A 26,659-nucleotide genomic window follows, 5' to 3' on the forward strand; every position below is an offset into this window, starting at 1 on the left:
TACATAAATAAAAAAAAATATGTATAAAAAATTATACATATATTTATATTAAGCAATCGTATGGATGTGGCTTATAGGTATAATACCTATAAGGCATAATAATGTATAATATAGCAAATATACATATAAAAGTGCATGAATTGTATAGATATGGCATATAAGTGACATATTTATGAGAATAGCTAGTAGAATTTGCCCATACACTACTAGCGAAATGAGATATTTATACCTAGTGAGGGCGGCACTAGTACTATAAATTGTGGCAAAATAAATCTTATGCAAATGCATAGGATTTTGTCAATACCGTACAAAAAACTAAGTAAAACGTATGGATATTGAAAAATAAATGGATTATATTCATAAAATACGAATATTTCTTGCATTCTCTTGTTATATGAGAGAATATCATACGGAGCGGGTAGCCCCTAGTATAGTAAGCAGTCGAATGGGAGACAGCGTGTCCAAAAACACCTATAGGGAGGTGGTCGTTGGCGGACCTCTCCTCGTATTGGTCAAACTTATGATTTTGTCAATACTATATAAAACGCCAATCATATCCATATAAAAGTGAATACAGTATATGGATATGAATAAAAAACCATACATAAATAAAAAAAAATATGTATAAAAAATTATACATATATTTATATTAAGCAATCGTATGGATGTGGCTTATAGGTATAATACCTATAAGGCATAATAATGTATAATATAGCAAATATACATATAAAAGTGCATGAATTGTATAGATATGGCATATAAGTGACATATTTATGAGAATAGCTAGTAGAATTTGCCCATACACTACTAGCGAAATGAGATATTTATACCTAGTGAGGGCGGCACTAGTACTATAAATTGTGGCAAAATAAATCTTATGCAAATGCATAGGATTTTGTCAATACCGTACAAAAAACTAAGTAAAACGTATGGATATTGAAAAATAAATGGATTATATTCATAAAATACGAATATTTCTTGCATTCTCTTGTTATATGAGAGAATATCATACGGAGCGGGTAGCCCCTAGTATAGTAAGCAGTCGAATGGGAGACAGCGTGTCCAAAAACACCTATAGGGAGGTGGTCGTTGGCGGACCTCTCCTCGTATTGGTCAAACTTATGATTTTGTCAATACTATATAAAACGCCAATCATATCCATATAAAATTGAATACAGTATATGGATATGAATAAAAAACCATACATAAATAAAAAAAAAATATGTATAAAAAATTATACATATATTTATATTAAGCAATCGTATGGATGTGGCTTATAGGTATAATACCTATAAGGCATAATAATGTATAATATAGCAAATATACATATAAAAGTGCATGAATTGTATAGATATGGCATATAAGTGACATATTTATGAGAATAGCTAGTAGAATTTCCCCATACACTACTAGCGAAATGAGATATTTATACCTAGTGAGGGCGGCACTAGTACTATAAATTGTGGCAAAATAAATCTTATGCAAATGCATAGGATTTTGTCAATACCGTACAAAAAACTAAGTAAAACGTATGGATATTGAAAAATAAATGGATTATATTCATAAAATACGAATATTTCTTGCATTCTCTTGTTATATGAGAGAATATCATACGGAGCGGGTAGCCCCTAGTATAGTAAGCAGTCGAATGGGAGACAGCGTGTCCAAAAACACCTATAGGGAGGTGGTCGTTGGCGGACCTCTCCTCGTATTGGTCAAACTTATGATTTTGTCAATACTATATAAAACGCCAATCATATCCATATAAAAGTGAATACAGTATATGGATATGAATAAAAAACCATACATAAATAAAAAAAAATATGTATAAAAAATTATACATATATTTATATTAAGCAATCGTATGGATGTGGCTTATAGGTATAATACCTATAAGGCATAATAATGTATAATATAGCAAATATACATATAAAAGTGCATGAATTGTATAGATATGGCATATAAGTGACATATTTATGAGAATAGCTAGTAGAATTTGCCCATACACTACTAGCGAAATGAGATATTTATACCTAGTGAGGGCGGCACTAGTACTATAAATTGTGGCAAAATAAATCTTATGCAAATGCATAGGATTTTGTCAATACCGTACAAAAAACTAAGTAAAACGTATGGATATTGAAAAATAAATGGATTATATTCATAAAATACGAATATTTCTTGCATTCTCTTGTTATATGAGAGAATATCATAAGGAGCGGGTAGCCCCTAGTATAGTAAGCAGTCGAATGGGAGACAGCGTGTCCAAAAACACCTATAGGGAGGTGGTCGTTGGCGGACCTCTCCTCGTATTGGTCAAACTTATGATTTTGTCAATACTATATAAAACGCCAATCATATCCATATAAAATTGAATACAGTATATGGATATGAATAAAAAACCATACATAAATAAAAAAAAAATATGTATAAAAAATTATACATATATTTATATTAAGCAATCGTATGGATGTGGCTTATAGGTATAATACCTATAAGGCATAATAATGTATAATATAGCAAATATACATATAAAAGTGCATGAATTGTATAGATATGGCATATAAGTGACATATTTATGAGAATAGCTAGTAGAATTTCCCCATACACTACTAGCGAAATGAGATATTTATACCTAGTGAGGGCGGCACTAGTACTATAAATTGTGGCAAAATAAATCTTATGCAAATGCATAGGATTTTGTCAATACCGTACAAAAAACTAAGTAAAACGTATGGATATTGAAAAATAAATGGATTATATTCATAAAATACGAATATTTCTTGCATTCTCTTGTTATATGAGAGAATATCATACGGAGCGGGTAGCCCCTAGTATAGTAAGCAGTCGAATGGGAGACAGCGTGTCCAAAAACACCTATAGGGAGGTGGTCGTTGGCGGACCTCTCCTCGTATTGGTCAAACTTATGATTTTGTCAATACTATATAAAACGCCAATCATATCCATATAAAAGTGAATACAGTATATGGATATGAATAAAAAACCATACATAAATAAAAAAAAAATATGTATAAAAAATTATACATATATTTATATTAAGCAATCGTATGGATGTGGCTTATAGGTATAATACCTATAAGGCATAATAATGTATAATATAGCAAATATACATATAAAAGTGCATGAATTGTATAGATATGGCATATAAGTGACATATTTATGAGAATAGCTAGTAGAATTTCCCCATACACTACTAGCGAAATGAGATATTTATACCTAGTGAGGGCGGCACTAGTACTATAAATTGTGGCAAAATAAATCTTATGCAAATGCATAGGATTTTGTCAATACCGTACAAAAAACTAAGTAAAACGTATGGATATTGAAAAATAAATGGATTATATTCATAAAATACGAATATTTCTTGCATTCTCTTGTTATATGAGAGAATATCATACGGAGCGGGTAGCCCCTAGTATAGTAAGCAGTCGAATGGGAGACAGCGTGTCCAAAAACACCTATAGGGAGGTGGTCGTTGGCGGACCTCTCCTCGTATTGGTCAAACTTATGATTTTGTCAATACTATATAAAACGCCAATCATATCCATATAAAAGTGAATACAGTATATGGATATGAATAAAAAACCATACATAAATAAAAAAAAAATATGTATAAAAAATTATACATATATTTATATTAAGCAATCGTATGGATGTGGCTTATAGGTATAATACCTATAAGGCATAATAATGTATAATATAGCAAATATACATATAAAAGTGCATGAATTGTATAGATATGGCATATAAGTGACATATTTATGAGAATAGCTAGTAGAATTTGCCCATACACTACTAGCGAAATGAGATATTTATACCTAGTGAGGGCGGCACTAGTACTATAAATTGTGGCAAAATAAATCTTATGCAAATGCATAGGATTTTGTCAATACCATACATAAACCGTATGGATATTGAGAAGTTAATAGATTACATCTATAATATGAGAAGTATTTTAGTATTCTTATTAAATAAGAGAATACTATAAGGGTGAGTGGCAAAGAGAATTGAATATACCCGAATGGGAGACAGCGTGTCCAAAAACTACTATAGGTGGTGTGGCAAATATGAGGAAGGCAATATATCCATATAATGAAAATAAAAGTGCGTTTTCTTATTATATAAGAGAACACTATATGGGTGAGTGGCAAAGTAAATTGAATATACCCGAATGGGAGACAGCGTGTCCAAAAACTACTATAGGTGGTGTGGCAAATATGAGGAAGGCAATATATCCATATAATGAAAATAAAAGTGCGTTTTCTTATTATATAAGAGAACACTATATGGGTGAGTGGCAAAGTAAATTGAATATACCCGAATGGGAGACAGCGTGTCCAAAAACTACTATAGGTGGTGTGGCAAATATGAGGAAGGCAATATATCCATATAATGAATATAAAAGTGCGTTGTCTTATTATATAAGAGAACACTATATGGGTGAGTGGCAAAGTAAATTGAATATACCCGAATGGGAGACAGCGTGTCCAAAAACTACTATAGGATGGTCAATGGGCCGGCCGTCTGCTATTGACATATGTCAGTAGAGAAGATATTATCCGTCAAATTTGTTTCTTTATTCATTTATTTGAATACGAGACTTGGCTCCGCGGTTAATATTTTAAGCCCAAAGATAATAACGTTGAAACAAAGGCCAAGTTTCTATTGTACATAGAATAACAAATTGTTTCCGAATTTTATCGTTAATTTTAGGAGGTAGGCTAACATGATTTATATTATATGTGTATTATTAAATAATAATAGTACATAAAAGTCTACCAAAGAAATATAAAAATGTAATTATGAATACATTTTCAATATTAATATCAACTTATATTGTTGATAATAAAAAATAGCTATTAAGAGAGTTATTTAAGAAATTATATAATATATAATAAAGAGTATATATATAAATAATATATAAGTATATATTATTTAAGAAATAAATATAGTAGTAATAATTATATATATACACTCGGTTCTATTTTATATATTACCAGAGACTTATATGGATATATATAGATAAATTTTAAATTTATCGTCAAAATACAAATGATTAACTCAATATCTTATATTGGTTAAACAAAAATTGTACATGTGTGGATACAATATATTATGTATGTCGAACAAAAATGATATTTTAGAATGAAATGTGCATATATAAAGAAAATATATGAAAAATAAATATAGTGTTTATAAAGAATATGATTCTTTTTGACATCAATAAAAACTTGTTATTATTAGTGGCGAAACAAGTATAAATTGGAAAACAAACGTATACGAATGCTATATAAAAATGGCCGTATTCGATAGAAATAAAATCTATAACAACATATATATTGCTAATTTCTATTCAAAAAATATGAATGAAATATGAATAAAAACATTATTCTGGTTGATCCTGCCAGTAGTTATATGCTTGTCTCAAAGATTAAGCCATGCATGTCTAAGTACACACGAATTAAAAGTGAAACCGCAAAAGGCTCATTATATCAGTTATGGTTCCTTAGATCGTTAACAGTTACTTGGATAACTGTGGTAATTCTAGAGCTAATACATGCAATTAAAACATGAACCTTATGGAACATGTGCTTTTATTAGGCTAAAACCAAGCGATCGCAAGATCGTTATATTGGTTGAACTCTAGATAACATGCAGATCGTATGGTCTTGTACCGACGACAGATCTTTCAAATGTCTGCCCTATCAACTTTTGATGGTAGTATCTAGGACTACCATGGTTGCAACGGGTAACGGGGAATCAGGGTTCGATTCCGGAGAGGGAGCCTGAGAAACGGCTACCACATCTAAGGAAGGCAGCAGGCGCGTAAATTACCCACTCCCAGCTCGGGGAGGTAGTGACGAAAAATAACAATACAGGACTCATATCCGAGGCCCTGTAATTGGAATGAGTACACTTTAAATCCTTTAACAAGGACCAATTGGAGGGCAAGTCTGGTGCCAGCAGCCGCGGTAATTCCAGCTCCAATAGCGTATATTAAAGTTGTTGCGGTTAAAACGTTCGTAGTTGAACTTGTGCTTCATACGGGTAGTACAACTTACAATTGTGGTTAGTACTATACCTTTATGTATGTAAGCGTATTACCGGTGGAGTTCTTACATGTGCTTAGATACTTGTATTTTTTCATATGTTCCTCCTATTTAAAAACCTGCATTAGTGCTCTTAAACGAGTGTTATTGTGGGCCGGTACAATTACTTTGAACAAATTAGAGTGCTTAAAGCAGGCTTCAAATGCCTGAATATTCTGTGCATGGGATAATGAAATAAGACCTCTGTTCTGCTTTCATTGGTTTTCAGATCAAGAGGTAATGATTAATAGAAGCAGTTTGGGGGCATTAGTATTACGACGCGAGAGGTGAAATTCTTGGACCGTCGTAAGACTAACTTAAGCGAAAGCATTTGCCAAAGATGTTTTCATTAATCAAGAACGAAAGTTAGAGGTTCGAAGGCGATCAGATACCGCCCTAGTTCTAACCATAAACGATGCCAGCTAGCAATTGGGTGTAGCTACTTTTATGGCTCTCTCAGTCGCTTCCCGGGAAACCAAAGCTTTTGGGCTCCGGGGGAAGTATGGTTGCAAAGCTGAAACTTAAAGGAATTGACGGAAGGGCACCACCAGGAGTGGAGCCTGCGGCTTAATTTGACTCAACACGGGAAAACTTACCAGGTCCGAACATAAGTGTGTAAGACAGATTGATAGCTCTTTCTCGAATCTATGGGTGGTGGTGCATGGCCGTTCTTAGTTCGTGGAGTGATTTGTCTGGTTAATTCCGATAACGAACGAGACTCAAATATATTAAATAGATATCTTCAGGATTATGGTGTTGAAGCTTATATAGCCTTCATTCATGGTGGCAGTAAAATGTTTATTGTGTTTGAATGTGTTTATATAAGTGGAGCCGTACCTGTTGGTTTGTCCCATTATAAGGACACTAGCTTCTTAAATGGACAAATTGCGTCTAGCAATAATGAGATTGAGCAATAACAGGTCTGTGATGCCCTTAGATGTCCTGGGCTGCACGCGCGCTACAATGAAAGTATCAACGTGTATTTCCTAGACCGAGAGGTCCGGGTAAACCGCTGAACCACTTTCATGCTTGGGATTGTGAACTGAAACTGTTCACATGAACTTGGAATTCCCAGTAAGTGTGAGTCATTAACTCGCATTGATTACGTCCCTGCCCTTTGTACACACCGCCCGTCGCTACTACCGATTGAATTATTTAGTGAGGTCTCCGGACGTGATCACTGTGACGCCTTGCGTGTTACGGTTGTTTCGCAAAAGTTGACCGAACTTGATTATTTAGAGGAAGTAAAAGTCGTAACAAGGTTTCCGTAGGTGAACCTGCGGAAGGATCATTAATGTTTTAATATCCTTACCGTTAATAAAATATTTGTTTATATTATAATAAATACATTATAGTATTACAAATAAAATATGAATTGCCAAAATGTATATGAGATCTATTATAGATCAAATGAAATTTCGAACAAGCAAATCGAAATAATGCAAATATTAAAATTATATATTGTATTTAATACATATGAGAGAAATTAATAAGCAGCCAAAGCAAACAAATAAAAATTCGAACAAGCAAATCGAATTATTAAAATAATAATATTAAATTATTATTGTATATCCTTACCGTTAATAAAATATTTGTTTATATTATAATAAATACATTATAATAATACAAATAAAATATGAATTGCCAAAATGTATATGAGATCTAATATAGATCAAATAAAATTTCGAACAAGCAAATCGAAATAATGCAAATATTAAAATTATATATTGTATTTAATACATATGAGAGAAATAATAAGCAGCCAAAGCAAACAAATAAAAATTCGAACAAGCAAATCGAATTATTAAAATAATAATATTAAATTATTATTGTATATCCTTACCGTTAATAAAATATTTGTTTATATTATAATAAATACATTATAGTAATACAAATAAAATATGAATTGCCAAAATGTATATGATCTAATATAGATCAAATGAAATTTCGAACAAGCAAATCGAAATAATGCAAATATTAAAATTATATATTGTATTTAATACATATGAGAGAAATAATAAGCAGCCAAAACAAACAAATAAAAATTCGAACAAGCAAATCGAATTATTAAAATAATAATATTAAATTATTATTGTATATAAACACAATTAAAATACTGTGTGTATATGGATCATAATATACACGCGTTGCGATATGTATTGTTCATCTCAGTTATGCGCATACATTGGATAATGCAACAACCTAAAATGTACAATGTTGTACCTGGTTTTATACAGGTTAATGTTTTATATAAATTTCAATTTATATCGCTAAAAAAGTATTAATATATATATATATATATTTATTTACAATAAATGCAATTTAAAAAGAAATACTTTGATATATATTGGTTATATAAAACTAAGACATTTCGCAGCATTCGTTTTAGGTATAAAAATAAATTTATTGAAGGAATTGATATATGCCAGTAAAATGGTGTATTTTTAATTTCTTTCAATAAAAACATATTTGACAAAATTAAGAAACCAATTTATAAAACTCTAAGCGGTGGATCACTCGGCTCATGGGTCGATGAAGAACGCAGCAAACTGTGCGTCATCGTGTGAACTGCAGGACACATGAACATCGACATTTTGAACGCATATCGCAGTCCATGCTGTTATGTACTTTAATTAATTTTATAGTGCTGCTTGGACTACATATGGTTGAGGGTTGTAAGACTATGCTAATTAAGTTGCTTATACAAATTTTATAATGAAATTTTATAAGCATATGGTATATTATTGGATAATAATAATTTAATTATTTTATTCATAATATTAAAAAATATATGAAAAACATTATCTCACATTAGTAAATAATTTGAATGTGAAAAACGAAGAGAAATATTTTCTTTTTCAATCAAATGATACTGAGAAATGTCTAGCATAAAAATTTATCTAGAATTGTCTCTTATTAATGATTAGAAAATAGAAAACCGTTGACAATATTATTGTTCGTCGTTGATTCGTTAAATCAAACAAATGCCATTTATATACAGATATTATTAATATAACGAATTTAATAAAATGTTTTATCATTATATATAAAGAATTAATTGCATATAAAAGTTATACACAACCTCAACTCATATGGGACTACCCCCTGAATTTAAGCATATTAATTAGGGGAGGAAAAGAAACTAACAAGGATTTTCTTAGTAGCGGCGAGCGAAAAGAAATCAGTTCAGCACTAAGTCACTTTGTCTATATGGCAAATGTGAGATGCAGTGTATGGAGCGTCAATATTCTAGTATGAGAAATTAACGATTTAAGTCCTTCTTAAATGAGGCCATTTACCCATAGAGGGTGCCAGGCCCGTATAACGTTAATGATTACTAGATGATGTTTCCAAAGAGTCGTGTTGCTTGATAGTGCAGCACTAAGTGGGTGGTAAACTCCATCTAAAACTAAATATAACCATGAGACCGATAGTAAACAAGTACCGTGAGGGAAAGTTGAAAAGAACTCTGAATAGAGAGTTAAACAGTACGTGAAACTGCTTAGAGGTTAAGCCCGATGAACCTGAATATCCGTTATGGAAAATTCATCATTAGAATTGTAATATTTAAACAATATTATGATAATAGTGTGCATTTTTTCCATATAAGGACATTGTAATCTATTAGCATACCAAATTTATCATAAAATATAACTTATAGTTTATTCAAATTAATTTGCTTGCATTTTAACACAGAATAAATGTTATTAATTTGATAAAGTGCTGATAGATTTATATGAATACAGTGCGTTAATTTTTCGGAATTATATAATGGCATAATTATCATTGATTTTTGTGTTTATTATATGCACTTGTAGGATTAACAATGCGAAAGATTCAGGATACCTTCGGGACCCGTCTTGAAACACGGACCAAGGAGTCTAACATATGTGCAAGTTATTGGGATATAAACCTAATAGCGTAATTAACTTGACTAATAATGGGATTAGTTTTTTAACTATTTATAGCTAATTAACACAATCCCGGGGCGTTCTATATAGTTATGTATAATGATATTTATATTATTTATGCCTCTAACTGGAACGTACCTTGAGCATATATGCTGTGACCCGAAAGATGGTGAACTATACTTGATCAGGTTGAAGTCAGGGGAAACCCTGATGGAAGACCGAAACAGTTCTGACGTGCAAATCGATTGTCAGAATTGAGTATAGGGGCGAAAGACCAATCGAACCATCTAGTAGCTGGTTCCTTCCGAAGTTTCCCTCAGGATAGCTGGTGCATTTTAATATTATATAAAATAATCTTATCTGGTAAAGCGAATGATTAGAGGCCTTAGGGTCGAAACGATCTTAACCTATTCTCAAACTTTAAATGGGTAAGAACCTTAACTTTCTTGATATGAAGTTCAAGGTTATGATATAATGTGCCCAGTGGGCCACTTTTGGTAAGCAGAACTGGCGCTGTGGGATGAACCAAACGTAATGTTACGGTGCCCAAATTAACAACTCATGCAGATACCATGAAAGGCGTTGGTTGCTTAAAACAGCAGGACGGTGATCATGGAAGTCGAAATCCGCTAAGGAGTGTGTAACAACTCACCTGCCGAAGCAACTAGCCCTTAAAATGGATGGCGCTTAAGTTGTATACCTATACATTAGCGCTAAAGTAGATGATTTATATTACTTGTAATATAAATTTTGAAACTTTAGTGAGTAGGAAGGTACAATGGTATGCGTAGAAGTGTTTGGCGTAAGCCTGCATGGAGCTGCCATTGGTACAGATCTTGGTGGTAGTAGCAAATAATCGAATGAGACCTTGGAGGACTGAAGTGGAGAAGGGTTTCGTGTGAACAGTGGTTGATCACGAGTTAGTCGGTCCTAAGTTCAAGGCGAAAGCCGAAAATTTTCAAGTAAAATACAAATGCCAAACAAATATATATATTATATAAAATCTAGCTAAATTAATATACTTGAATAATTTTGAACGAAAGGGAATACGGTTCCAATTCCGTAACCTGTTGAGTATCCGTTTGTTATTAAATATGGGCCTCGTGCTCATCCTGGCAACAGGAACGACCATAAAGAAGCCGTCGAGAGATATCGGAAGAGTTTTCTTTTCTGTTTTATAGCCGTACTACCATGGAAGTCTTTCGCAGAGAGATATGGTAGATGGGCTAGAAGAGCATGACATATACTGTTGTGTCGATATTTTCTCCTCGGACCTTGAAAATTTATGGTGGGGACACGCAAACTTCTCAACAGGCCGTACCAATATCCGCAGCTGGTCTCCAAGGTGAAGAGTCTCTAGTCGATAGAATAATGTAGGTAAGGGAAGTCGGCAAATTAGATCAGTAACTTCGGGATAAGGATTGGCTCTGAAGATTGAGATAGTCGGGCTTGATTGGGAAACAATAACATGGTTTATGTGCTCGTTCTGGGTAAATAGAGTTTCTAGCATTTATGTTAGTTACTTGTTCCCCGGATAGTTTAGTTACGTAGCCAATTGTGGAACTTTCTTGCTAAAATTTTTAAGAATACTAATTGGGTTAAACCAATTAGTTCTTATTAATTATAACGATTATCAATTAACAATCAATTCAGAACTGGCACGGACTTGGGGAATCCGACTGTCTAATTAAAACAAAGCATTGTGATGGCCCTAGCGGGTGTTGACACAATGTGATTTCTGCCCAGTGCTCTGAATGTCAAAGTGAAGAAATTCAAGTAAGCGCGGGTCAACGGCGGGAGTAACTATGACTCTCTTAAGGTAGCCAAATGCCTCGTCATCTAATTAGTGACGCGCATGAATGGATTAACGAGATTCCTACTGTCCCTATCTACACAGTCGGTGTTAGATTGCTCGTGCGAACAGACGTGTTTTCCGTACGCTCCGCGAGTGTAGCCAATATTGACTGATAGAGACCAGATACGAAGCTAGAAACAGCACGAAAATTCGTGTTTTGTGCCTGCGAACCCAGTGCGCGTGTTTTCCCTGTGTAAAAGTGGTGAAACCGGGTGAAATTGGGTTTTTCCCATTGGAAATTTTCCATTGCGCCACGTGTGTCACGAGAGAGGCGCTCTCTTGAGAGAGGCGTTAGGCTTATTTAGGCACATTTTGCCTAAAACAGCTGTGCGGTTTGTGTCATCGCTAAACTTTTATCAGCTGATCAGCTGATAGAGCTTTCCGACCAGCTGATAATAAAGGGGTAAGTCCTTGGTGGAAAAGCTTTTGGGTTGGAACTGCCGATAACCGGCGGATGGCGCCACCCAAAATGGATGTTGGAGATTCTGGCAGTGAGAGTGCTAGTAGTAGGGGAAGCAGTGGGGGCAGAGGACGACCCAGAGGTAAGCGCAATAAAGCGCCGCTGAGGGACGCCTCTAGGTGCAAGTTGATGGCACTGGATGCAACTGCCGCTGACACTGCGACAGCCCCTGCCGCTGCCGCTGCCGCTGCCGCTGCCCCTGCTGCTGCCGCTGCCGCTGCCCCTGTCGCTGCCCTTGCCGCAGCCCCTGCCGCTCCCGCAGCCCCCGCCGCTGCTGCATCCTCTGCTGAACACGAGAAGACCTTCGTTGCACCAGCCAGTCCTCTAAAATCCTTCTCGGATAGGGAGTGGAGAGGTAATGGTGCCGTCGCTGCCGAGATGGGGGACATCCGATCGGAGATCGGTAGGATGTTCATGGTCTCCTATGCCAACCCGGCCACAAATGTGAAGGTGCAGTCCGTAGCCAACCGCTACGAGGAGGTTGTTGCAGCCCTCCTTATACGGATTGGAGTGCTTGAGGACCGCCTTAAGAAGCAGGCACCGGTTGCCTCGGCCGTCTCATACGCAGCCGCCGCTGCTAGAGGCGCGCACCTTATCGCCTCACCTGCTGCCCCTGTCGCCCCCTATGCCCCTGTAGCCGCACCGCGGAAAATCCGGGAGACCTGGTCGGCAGTCGTTGCATGTGATGATCCGGCCTTATCAGGGAGGCAAATTGCGGACAAGGTCCGCAAAGAGGTAGCGCCTGCTTTGGGCGTCAGAGTGCATGAGGTGCGAGAGTTGAAGCGGGGCGGCGCGATTATTCGCACGCCATCGCAGGCGGAGATGTCGAAAATCGTTGCCTCCGCAAAATTCGCTGAGGTGGGCCTTAAGGTGTCCAAAAACACTGCCGCAAAACCCAGGGTGACGGTACAGGATGTGGACACCACTGTGACGCCGGATGAGTTCATGATGGAGTTAAAAGAGAAAAACTTCGAGGAGATGTCGCTGAAGGAGTTCCAGAAGGCGGTAGTCCTGGCGACCAAGCCCTGGTCAGCAGCTAACAGCGCCACTATAAACGTGACGCTGGAAGTAGATGATCAGGCGTTGGCCGTTCTCGAAAGCGGGAGGGTGTATATCAAGTGGTTCTCTTACCGCTGCCGCTCTCAAGTGCGCACCTATGCGTGCCACCGATGCCTTGGTTTTGACCACAAAGTCAGCGAGTGTCGGTACGCTAGAGAAAACCAGGTCTGCCGCCAGTGCGGACAGAACGACCACGTCGCGGCGAAGTGCAAAAATGCGGTGGACTGCCGTAACTGCCGCCATAAAGGGCTACCCTCGGGGCACTATATGCTCTCGGGTGGATGCCCGATATATAGCGCTGTGCTAGCCAGGGTGCAAGCTAGACATTAACATGTTCAGCTTCATCCAAGCGAATTGTGGTCGAGGCCGTTGCGCTGTCATCGAGCTTGCAAAGCGGATGAGAGATGCTGGCCACCTGTTCGCACTCATTCAGGAGCCCTATGTGGACGCAGGCAAGCGTCTCACTGGACTCCCTGGAGGCATGAGAATCTTCGCTGACAAAAGGAAGAAAGCTGCCATCATCGTGGACGACCCGTCTGCCATCTGCATGCCCATCGAGACATTGACGACGGATTATGGAGTGTGCGTGAGTGTCACAGGAAAATACGGCACCATTTTTCTGTCCTCCGTATACTGCCAGTACTCAGCTGCCCTGCAGCCCTACACTGACTACCTGGATACGGTTCTGCTGCTAGCCAGCAGGACACCGACAATCCTCGGACTTGATGCGAATGCGGTTTCCCCGATGTGGTTCAGCAAAACTCCAGCTAACTCTGGAGACCGTCTGAATCGCGAACGGGGACAGCACATGGACGAGTGGATCATCGCAAGCGGTGTCTGTGTGCTTAATACGGCCAGCCAGGTGTTCACGTTCGATAATCACCGCTCCAGAAGTGATATCGACGTGACCTTCACCAACGAAGCAGCGCGTGTGTGGGCAACATACGAATGGAGAGTTGACTTCTGGGAGCTGAGTGACCACAACATCATCACTGTTGAGGTTACTCCAGATCCAAGCAGTACCGTTGAGAGCCTAGCTCCGGTACCGCAATGGAGGCTCTCCAATGCAAGTTGGCGAAGATTCAGAGTAGAACTAAGGGATGTAGCTGAATGTCTCGAGGAACTGGAGGAATCGCCGTTGGATGATCATGTGTCAGCCCTTCGCTCCATCGTACACGAAGTGTGCGACAGGGTAATAGGGCGCAGGATACCTGCAGCAAGGGGAAACGTAATATGGTGGAATCCTGAACTGAGTACCAAGCGCCAAGAGGTCAGGAGACTGAGGCGCAGGCTGCAGGCAGCTCGTCGGAGTGGCACCGGCGATGTTGAGCGACTTGCCGCTGGATTAAGGCTTGCCTCAGGCCAGTATAAGAAGCTTATCCTGATGACAAAGGAACAAAACTGGCGGGACTTCGTGGGACGGCACAAGGATGATCCATGGGGGCACGCCTACCGAATATGCCGAGGCCGGAAAAAGACAACCGATCTTGGATGTCTTAGGTCGAACGGCGCGCTACTTACGACATGGCACGACTGCGCAGATATACTCCTCCGCAACTTCTTCCCTGTTGCGGAATCCACAGTGCGTGAGGGTATAACTCCTGCTGCTCCACCGACCCTCGAAGCCTTCGAGGTGGCAACCAGCGTCGCGAAGCTGAGAAGCCGGCGATCGCCGGGAATGGACGGCATCACGGGTGGGATCGTCAAGGAGGTATGGCGTGCTATCCCTCAGCACCTGACGAAGTTGTACTCTCGATGCCTCTCGGAAGGATATTTTCCTGCCGAGTGGAAACACCCGAGAGTGATACCGCTGGTAAAGGGGCCAGATAAGGACAGGAGCGATCCTGCCTCTTATCGTGGCATATGCCTTTTGCCAGTGTTCGGAAAGGTGCTGGAAGGGATCATGGTGAATCGACTGAAGGATGTGCTACCGGATGGCTGCAGATGGCAATTTGGATTTCGGCCTGGACGCTGCGTTGAGGATGCGTGGATGCACGCTAAAAACACCGTTTCCACCAGCCGCGAGAGGAGGGTGCTGGGAATCTTTGTTGATTTCAAGGGTGCCTTCGACAATGTTGAGTGGAACGCGGTGCTGGATCGGCTTATCGACGTCGGCTGTCGAGAGATAGACTTGTGGAAAAGTTATTTCTCCGGTCGAAGTGCCAGTATCATCAGCAGTTACGAAGCGGCCACAGTGTCGGTTACACGGGGCTGCCCGCAAGGGTCCGTCAGTGGTCCATTTATTTGGAACCTACTGATGGATGTGCTGCTTCAGCGCCTGGAGCCACATTGTGCTCTGAGCGCGTTTGCAGATGACTTGCTACTTTTCGTCGATGGGAATTCCCGTGCCGATCTGGAGCGAAAGGGTGAGCAGTTGATGGACATCGTGGGAGCCTGGGGAGCTGAGGTTGGAGTGAGTGTGTCAACCAGCAAGACGGCAATCATGTTGCTGAAAGGGAATCTTTCAGACACTAGGAGACCGACGGTACGGTTTGCTGGAGCAAGCCTGCCATACGTCACCAAATGCCGGTACCTTGGCATCTTAGTCGGCGAGCGGATGAGCTTTCTCCCGCATATCTCTGCTCTCAGAGATCGGCTGGCTGGAGTTGCCGGAGGGCTAGCACGGGTGCTCCGAGTCGATTGGGGGCTCAGCTCCCGTGCTAAGAGGACGATATACAGCGGACTCATGGTCCCCTGTGCACTCTTCGGTGCCTCGGTCTGGTACAAGGCGGCGAGCAAGGGCAAGTCCTTAAGACTCCTCACCTCGTGCCAGAGGACCATCCTATTAGGATGCCTACCGGTATGCCGCACAGTGTCCACGGTGGCACTGCAGGTGCTTGCTGGTGCTCCTCCAATGGATTTAGATGCTCACAGGATGGCAGTGAAGTTTAAGCTCAGAAAGCACGTTCCCCTGGACGAGAGCGACTGGCTCTATGGACAGGACTTGTCTGTGTTGGACTGGAAATCCAAGATGGCTCTGCTAGACGAATGTCTGCTAAATGAGTGGCAACTCAGATGGGACCAAGCGGCTCACGGTTTTGTGACTCGCCAGTTTTTCCCAGAGGCAGCGTTCGTCTACAAGAGGAAGGACTTTGTCTTCACCTTAAGAGCCGGATTCTTGCTGACAGGACACGGGTCGTTCAACGCTTTCCTCCATGGTAGAACCCTCAGCACCACAACCGCATGCTCATGTGGAGAGGAGAGTGAGGACTGGCTTCACGTACTATGTGAGTGCCGCCTCTATAGCGATTTGCGTGACTTGGATGCCCTTGGCATTGTTCGAGTCCAAGAACGATGGAACGTCGCAGGAGTAGTCGAGACCCCAGAACGGATGCGTCTCCTAGGAGCTTTTGCTGATGCTGCCTTCTCGAGGCGTAGGATGGAAGCGACGAGGGATGAACCGCAGGCGCCGGGACAATAGTCCCAAAACCCCCTTGCCGTGTGGCAACGGCGAAGAATACTGCCACAGCTTGTCATTGCTTGTCGTAGGAGGCGACTAATATGACATGGTTGCCCCATCCGAGCTTGTCGGAGCTGAAGGGGTGAGGCCCACCGAGCCTGAAATTTCGGTGCCACGGGTTGAGTGGTTCTCCAAGGCTACTCATTGAGGTCGGCCCCCTAGTGGGAGTTTCGTGGTGGCTGTGGTTGACACCTATATCGCGGGTAGAGTCCCCGGGCTCGACGTGGATGTTGCGTTAATACAACTCGGGTGCTGCGACCCAAAGAACAGTAGAGATTTTAGATAGATCTCGCCCCTATGCAAGGGGGAGTGCTTGCCCGACAAGCAAGTACTTAAATTGCTACTGGGGTGGTTGCTATGTACATAGCTATAGCTTCTAGTCCAGGGCGTTGGTTTGGCGCTTAACCCAGACCCTTGCATTATATACTCCCTTGTGGGTATATTAGAATGCCGTGGCTGTAATCCCTTCAGTGCGGAACACGTCACGTTAAATAAGTTCGGAGGGATCCGAGACACACCTGTCCCTATCTACTATCTAGCGAAACCACAGCCAAGGGAACGGGCTTGGAATAATTAGCGGGGAAAGAAGACCCTTTTGAGCTTGACTCTAATCTGGCAGTGTAAGGAGACATAAGAGGTGTAGAATAAGTGGGAGATATTAGACCTCGGTTTGGTATCGCCAATGAAATACCACTACTCTTATTGTTTCCTTACTTACTTGATTAAATGGAACGTGTATCATTTCCTAGCCATTATACGGATATATTTATTATATCTTATGGTATTGGGTTTTGATGCAAGCTTCTTGATCAAAGTATCACGAGTTTGTTATATAATCGCAAACAAATTCTTTAATAAAACGGTGCATTTATGTATTTTTGATTTGAAAATTTGGTATAACTCCAATTACTCAGGTATGATCCAATTCAAGGACATTGCCAGGTAGGGAGTTTGACTGGGGCGGTACATCTCTCAAATAATAACGGAGGTGTCCCAAGGCCAGCTCAGTGCGGACAGAAACCACACATAGAGCAAAAGGGCAAATGCTGACTTGATCTCGGTGTTCAGTACACACAGGGACAGCAAAAGCTCGGCCTATCGATCCTTTTGGTTTAAAGAGTTTTTAACAAGAGGTGTCAGAAAAGTTACCATAGGGATAACTGGCTTGTGGCGGCCAAGCGTTCATAGCGACGTCGCTTTTTGATCCTTCGATGTCGGCTCTTCCTATCATTGTGAAGCAAAATTCACCAAGCGTTGGATTGTTCACCCATGCAAGGGAACGTGAGCTGGGTTTAGACCGTCGTGAGACAGGTTAGTTTTACCCTACTAATGACAAAACGTTGTTGCGACAGCATTCCTGCGTAGTACGAGAGGAACCGCAGGTACGGACCAATGGCACAATACTTGTTCGAGCGAACAGTGGTATGACGCTACGTCCGTTGGATTATGCCTGAACGCCTCTAAGGTCGTATCCGTGCTGGACTGCAATGATAAATAAGGGGCAATTTGCATTGTATGGCTTCTAAACCATTTAAAGTTTATAATTTACTTTTTAAACGACAATGGATGTGATGCCAATGTAATTTGTAACATAGTAAATTGGGAGGATCTTTGATCACCTGATGCCGCGCTAGTTACATATAAAAGCATTATTTAATACAATGACAAAGCCTAGAATCAATTGTAAACGACTTTTGTAACAGGCAAGGTGTTGTAAGTGGTTGAGCAGCTGCCATACTGCGATCCACTGAAGCTTATCCTTTGCTTGATGATTCGATAATAAAATTGCATAATTTATTTGTTGTGTTGAACTTCTTATATAAAGTTCAACCAACAATCTATTTGTATGCATTGATTGTTTGCTTGGCTTTGTGGCGAATTTTTAATCCTTTATATATTACATTCCTAAGGTCTAGATTTTCAAGTAAGAGACCAATTTGATTAACATATCAATATAAGTACAACTCGACCATCTAATAATAACAATATGAATCGTCATCTTATTAGTGACGCGAAGATTGGCAAACATATAATATAAAAATATTCCTAAGGTCTAGATTTTCAAGTAAGAGACCAATTTGATTAACATATCAATATAAGTACAACTCGACCATCTAATAATAACAATATGAATCGTCATCTTATTAGTGACGCGAAGATTGGCAAACATATAATATAAAAATATTCCTAAGGTCTAGATTTTCAAGTAAGAGACCAATTTGATTAACATATCAATATAAGTACAACTCGACCATCTAATAATAATATGAATCGTCATCTTATTAGTGACGCGAAGATTGGCAAACATATAATATAAAAATATTCCTAAGGTCTAGATTTTCAAGTAAGAGACCAATTTGATTAACATATCAATATAAGTACAACTCGACCATCTAATAATAATATGAATCGTCATCTTATTAGTGACGCGAAGATTGGCAAACATATAATATAAAAATATTCCTAAGGTCTAGATTTTCAAGTAAGAGACCAATTTGATTAACATATCAATATAAGTACAACTCGACCATCTAATAATAACAATATGAATCGTCATCTTATTAGTGACGCGAAGATTGGCAAACATATAATATAAAAATATTCCTAAGGTCTAGATTTTCAAGTAAGAGACCAATTTGATTAACATATCAATATAAGTACAACTCGACCATCTAATAATAACAATATGAATCGTCATCTTATTACTGACGCGAAGATTGGCAAACATATAATATACAAATATTCCTAAGGTCTAGATTTTCAAGTAAGAGACCAATTTGATTAACATATCAATATAAGTACAACTCGACCATCTAATAATAACAATATGAATCGTCATCTTATTAGTGACGCGAAGATTGGCAAACATATAATATAAAAATATTCCTAAGGTCTAGATTTTCAAGTAAGAGACCAATTTGATTAACATATCAATATAAGTACAACTCGACCATCTAATAATAACAATATGAATCGTCATCTTTTTAGTGACGCGAAGATTGGCAAACATATAATATAAAAATATTCCTAAGGTCTAGAATCTTAAGCAATAGACCAATTCAACTAAGAGTTGACATATAAAAATATGTTCCTTTTAATGTTAGCAAAATTTTATCGTCACATACTGTTAGTGACGCGAACGTTTTTTTCTCCATGTTTATATGAATGTTTATTCAAAGGTAGAAAGGCAGGATCGTTATTTTATAAGTGAAGCGATAAAAAAATATTATGCAATAGGACATCTATTTATAAATATTTTTAAGTCTTAGAAATTCAAGTAAAGAGATTCAAGAAATTCATTCAACTTAGAGCGCACATATAATTAAAACTATTCCTGAGGTTTAGAAACCAAATTAAATAAAGAGGACATATAAACGTATGTGGTATTTTGATGGTAGTAAAAATGTATCGCGATATTATTAGTGACGCGACCAATTTTTATACTCTTTGCTCCATGTGCAAATATATCTAGTGTTTAGATAGTCAATTAAAAATGACAATTTTAACTAAAAGACTTAAAAAAGTGTTTGTCAAACTTATAATTTTGTCAATACTATATAAAACGCCAATCATATCCTTATAAAAGTAAATACGGTATATGGTTATAAATACAAAACCATATATAAATAAAAAAATGAAATCGTATGTATATGGCTTATAGGTATAATACCTATAAGGCATAATAATGTATAATATTAGCAAATATACATATAAAAGTGCATAAATTGTATAGATATGGCATAAAGAAGGCATTTATGAGAATAGCTAGTAGAATTTGCCCATACACTACTAGCGAAATGAGATATTTATACCTAGTGAGGGCGGCACTAGTACTATAAATTGTGGCAAAATAAATCTTATGCAAATGCATAGGATTTTGTCAATACCGTACAAAAAACTAAGTAAAACGTATGGATATTGAAAAATAAATGGATTATATTCATAAAATACGAATATTTCTTGCATTCTCTTGTTATACGAGAGAATATCATACGGAGCGGGCAGCCCCTAGTATAGTAAGCAGTCGAATGGGAGACAGCGTGTCCAAAAACACCTATAGGGAGGTGGTCGTTGGCGGACCTCTCCTCGTATTGGTCAAACTTATGATTTTGTCAATACTATATAAAACGCCAATCATATCCATATAAAAGTGAATACAGTATATGGATATGAATAAAAAACCATACATAAATAAAAAAAAATATGTATAAAAAATTATACATATATTTATATTAAGCAATCGTATGGATGTGGCTTATAGGTATAATACCTATAAGGCATAATAATGTATAATATAGCAAATATACATATAAAAGTGCATGAATTGTATAGATATGGCATATAAGTGACATATTTATGAGAATAGCTAGTAGAATTTGCCCATACACTACTAGCGAAATGAGATATTTATACCTAGTGAGGGCGGCACTAGTACTATAAATTGTGGCAAAATAAATCTTATGCAAATGCATAGGATTTTGTCAATACCGTACAAAAAACTAAGTAAAACGTATGGATATTGAAAAATAAATGGATTATATTCATAAAATACGAATATTTCTTGCATTCTCTTGTTATATGAGAGAATATCATACGGAGCGGGTAGCCCCTAGTATAGTAAGCAGTCGAATGGGAGACAGCGTGTCCAAAAACACCTATAGGGAGGTGGTCGTTGGCGGACCTCTCCTCGTATTGGTCAAACTTATGATTTTGTCAATACTATATAAAACGCCAATCATATCCATATAAAAGTGAATACAGTATATGGATATGAATAAAAAACCATACATAAATAAAAAAAAATATGTATAAAAAATTATACATATATTTATATTAAGCAATCGTATGGATGTGGCTTATAGGTATAATACCTATAAGGCATAATAATGTATAATATAGCAAATATACATATAAAAGTGCATGAATTGTATAGATATGGCATATAAGTGACATATTTATGAGAATAGCTAGTAGAATTTGCCCATACACTACTAGCGAAATGAGATATTTATACCTAGTGAGGGCGGCACTAGTACTATAAATTGTGGCAAAATAAATCTTATGCAAATGCATAGGATTTTGTCAATACCGTACAAAAAACTAAGTAAAACGTATGGATATTGAAAAATAAATGGATTATATTCATAAAATACGAATATTTCTTGCATTCTCTTGTTATATGAGAGAATATCATACGGAGCGGGTAGCCCCTAGTATAGTAAGCAGTCGAATGGGAGACAGCGTGTCCAAAAACACCTATAGGGAGGTGGTCGTTGGCGGACCTCTCCTCGTATTGGTCAAACTTATGATTTTGTCAATACTATATAAAACGCCAATCATATCCATATAAAATTGAATACAGTATATGGATATGAATAAAAAACCATACATAAATAAAAAAAAAATATGTATAAAAAATTATACATATATTTATATTAAGCAATCGTATGGATGTGGCTTATAGGTATAATACCTATAAGGCATAATAATGTATAATATAGCAAATATACATATAAAAGTGCATGAATTGTATAGATATGGCATATAAGTGACATATTTATGAGAATAGCTAGTAGAATTTCCCCATACACTACTAGCGAAATGAGATATTTATACCTAGTGAGGGCGGCACTAGTACTATAAATTGTGGCAAAATAAATCTTATGCAAATGCATAGGATTTTGTCAATACCGTACAAAAAACTAAGTAAAACGTATGGATATTGAAAAATAAATGGATTATATTCATAAAATACGAATATTTCTTGCATTCTCTTGTTATATGAGAGAATATCATACGGAGCGGGTAGCCCCTAGTATAGTAAGCAGTCGAATGGGAGACAGCGTGTCCAAAAACACCTATAGGGAGGTGGTCGTTGGCGGACCTCTCCTCGTATTGGTCAAACTTATGATTTTGTCAATACTATATAAAACGCCAATCATATCCATATAAAAGTGAATACAGTATATGGATATGAATAAAAAACCATACATAAATAAAAAAAAAATATGTATAAAAAATTATACATATATTTATATTAAGCAATCGTATGGATGTGGCTTATAGGTATAATACCTATAAGGCATAATAATGTATAATATAGCAAATATACATATAAAAGTGCATGAATTGTATAGATATGGCATATAAGTGACATATTTATGAGAATAGCTAGTAGAATTTGCCCATACACTACTAGCGAAATGAGATATTTATACCTAGTGAGGGCGGCACTAGTACTATAAATTGTGGCAAAATAAATCTTATGCAAATGCATAGGATTTTGTCAATACCATACATAAACCGTATGGATATTGAGAAGTTAATAGATTACATCTATAATATGAGAAGTATTTTAGTATTCTTATTAAATAAGAGAATACTATAAGGGTGAGTGGCAAAGAGAATTGAATATACCCGAATGGGAGACAGCGTGTCCAAAAACTACTATAGGTGGTGTGGCAAATATGAGGAAGGCAATATATCCATATAATGAAAATAAAAGTGCGTTTTCTTATTATATAAGAGAACACTATATGGGTGAGTGGCAAAGTAAATTGAATATACCCGAATGGGAGACAGCGTGTCCAAAAACTACTATAGGTGGTGTGGCAAATATGAGGAAGGCAATATATCCATATAATGAAAATAAAAGTGCGTTTTCTTATTATATAAGAGAACACTATATGGGTGAGTGGCAAAGTAAATTGAATATACCCGAATGGGAGACAGCGTGTCCAAAAACTACTATAGGTGGTGTGGCAAATATGAGGAAGGCAATATATCCATATAATGAATATAAAAGTGCGTTGTCTTATTATATAAGAGAACACTATATGGGTGAGTGGCAAAGTAAATTGAATATACCGGAATGGGAGACAGCGTGTCCAAAAACTACTATAGGATGGTCAATGGGCCGGCCGTCTGCTATTGACATATGTCAGTAGAGAAGATATTATCCGTCAAATTTGTTTCTTTATTCATTTATTTGAATACGAGACTTGGCTCCGCGGTTAATATTTTAAGCCCAAAGATAATAACGTTGAAACAAAGGCCAAGTTTCTATTGTACATAGAATAACAAATTGTTTCCGAATTTTATCGTTAATTTTAGGAGGTAGGCTAACATGATTTATATTATATGTGTATTATTAAATAATAATAGTACATAAAAGTCTACCAAAGAAATATAAAAATGTAATTATGAATACATTTTCAATATTAATATCAACTTATATTGTTGATAATAAAAAATAGCTATTAAGAGAGTTATTTAAGAAATTATATAATATATAATAAAGAGTATATATATAAATAATATATAAGTATATATTATTTAAGAAATAAATATAGTAGTAATAATTATATATATACACTCGGTTCTATTTTATATATTACCAGAGACTTATATGGATATATATAGATAAATTTTAAATTTATCGTCAAAATACAAATGATTAACTCAATATCTTATATTGGTTAAACAAAAATTGTACATGTGTGGATACAATATATTATGTATGTCGAACAAAAATGATATTTTAGAATGAAATGTGCATATATAAAGAAAATATATGAAAAATAAATATAGTGTTTATAAAGAATATGATTCTTTTTGACATCAATAAAAACTTGTTATTATTAGTGGCGAAACAAGTATAAATTGGAAAACAAACGTATACGAATGCTATATAAAAATGGCCGTATTCGATAGAAATAAAATCTATAACAACATATATATTGCTAATTTCTATTCAAAAAATATGAATGAAATATGAATAAAAACATTATTCTGGTTGATCCTGCCAGTAGTTATATGCTTGTCTCAAAGATTAAGCCATGCATGTCTAAGTACACACGAATTAAAAGTGAAACCGCAAAAGGCTCATTATATCAGTTATGGTTCCTTAGATCGTTAACAGTTACTTGGATAACTGTGGTAATTCTAGAGCTAATACATGCAATTAAAACATGAACCTTATGGAACATGTGCTTTTATTAGGCTAAAACCAAGCGATCGCAAGATCGTTATATTGGTTGAACTCTAGATAACATGCAGATCGTATGGTCTTGTACCGACGACAGATCTTTCAAATGTCTGCCCTATCAACTTTTGATGGTAGTATCTAGGACTACCATGGTTGCAACGGGTAACGGGGAATCAGGGTTCGATTCCGGAGAGGGAGCCTGAGAAACGGCTACCACATCTAAGGAAGGCAGCAGGCGCGTAAATTACCCACTCCCAGCTCGGGGAGGTAGTGACGAAAAATAACAATACAGGACTCATATCCGAGGCCCTGTAATTGGAATGAGTACACTTTAAATCCTTTAACAAGGACCAATTGGAGGGCAAGTCTGGTGCCAGCAGCCGCGGTAATTCCAGCTCCAATAGCGTATATTAAAGTTGTTGCGGTTAAAACGTTCGTAGTTGAACTTGTGCTTCATACGGGTAGTACAACTTACAATTGTGGTTAGTACTATACCTTTATGTATGTAAGCGTATTACCGGTGGAGTTCTTACATGTGCTTAGATACTTGTATTTTTTCATATGTTCCTCCTATTTAAAAACCTGCATTAGTGCTCTTAAACGAGTGTTATTGTGGGCCGGTACAATTACTTTGAACAAATTAGAGTGCTTAAAGCAGGCTTCAAATGCCTGAATATTCTGTGCATGGGATAATGAAATAAGACCTCTGTTCTGCTTTCATTGGTTTTCAGATCAAGAGGTAATGATTAATAGAAGCAGTTTGGGGGCATTAGTATTACGACGCGAGAGGTGAAATTCTTGGACCGTCGTAAGACTAACTTAAGCGAAAGCATTTGCCAAAGATGTTTTCATTAATCAAGAACGAAAGTTAGAGGTTCGAAGGCGATCAGATACCGCCCTAGTTCTAACCATAAACGATGCCAGCTAGCAATTGGGTGTAGCTACTTTTATGGCTCTCTCAGTCGCTTCCCGGGAAACCAAAGCTTTTGGGCTCCGGGGGAAGTATGGTTGCAAAGCTGAAACTTAAAGGAATTGACGGAAGGGCACCACCAGGAGTGGAGCCTGCGGCTTAATTTGACTCAACACGGGAAAACTTACCAGGTCCGAACATAAGTGTGTAAGACAGATTGATAGCTCTTTCTCGAATCTATGGGTGGTGGTGCATGGCCGTTCTTAGTTCGTGGAGTGATTTGTCTGGTTAATTCCGATAACGAACGAGACTCAAATATATTAAATAGATATCTTCAGGATTATGGTGTTGAAGCTTATATAGCCTTCATTCATGGTGGCAGTAAAATGTTTATTGTGTTTGAATGTGTTTATATAAGTGGAGCCGTACCTGTTGGTTTGTCCCATTATAAGGACACTAGCTTCTTAAATGGACAAATTGCGTCTAGCAATAATGAGATTGAGCAATAACAGGTCTGTGATGCCCTTAGATGTCCTGGGCTGCACGCGCGCTACAATGAAAGTATCAACGTGTATTTCCTAGACCGAGAGGTCCGGGTAAACCGCTGAACCACTTTCATGCTTGGGATTGTGAACTGAAACTGTTCACATGAACTTGGAATTCCCAGTAAGTGTGAGTCATTAACTCGCATTGATTACGTCCCTGCCCTTTGTACACACCGCCCGTCGCTACTACCGATTGAATTATTTAGTGAGGTCTCCGGACGTGATCACTGTGACGCCTTGCGTGTTACGGTTGTTTCGCAAAAGTTGACCGAACTTGATTATTTAGAGGAAGTAAAAGTCGTAACAAGGTTTCCGTAGGTGAACCTGCGGAAGGATCATTAATGTTTTAATATCCTTACCGT

General features: G+C 37.6%; 3 non-coding genes and 1 pseudogene across 3 annotated transcripts; all 4 read left to right on the forward strand.

The window, feature by feature from the left end:
• The first annotated feature begins 5,409 nt into the window (after positions 1 to 5,409).
• On the forward strand, positions 5,410 to 7,404 carry LOC127010511 (small subunit ribosomal RNA). Its single transcript, XR_007763267.1, has one exon. It is a non-coding gene; the product is annotated as a small subunit ribosomal RNA (ribosomal RNA).
• Positions 7,405 to 8,607: 1,203 nt separating this feature from the next.
• LOC127010508 (5.8S ribosomal RNA) lies at positions 8,608 to 8,786 on the forward strand. The gene has a single exon (XR_007763264.1). It is a non-coding gene; the product is annotated as a 5.8S ribosomal RNA (ribosomal RNA).
• A 402-nt stretch (positions 8,787 to 9,188) lies between these two features.
• On the forward strand, positions 9,189 to 18,632 carry LOC127010569 (large subunit ribosomal RNA; annotated as a pseudogene).
• Positions 18,633 to 24,643: 6,011 nt separating this feature from the next.
• LOC127010512 (small subunit ribosomal RNA) lies at positions 24,644 to 26,638 on the forward strand. Its single transcript, XR_007763268.1, has one exon. It is a non-coding gene; the product is annotated as a small subunit ribosomal RNA (ribosomal RNA).
• Positions 26,639 to 26,659: the final 21 nt, after the last annotated feature.

Source organism: Drosophila biarmipes, chromosome X, assembly GCF_025231255.1.
Source record: "Drosophila biarmipes strain raj3 chromosome X, RU_DBia_V1.1, whole genome shotgun sequence".
In the NCBI taxonomy this organism is placed as follows: Eukaryota; Metazoa; Arthropoda; class Insecta; order Diptera; family Drosophilidae; genus Drosophila; species Drosophila biarmipes.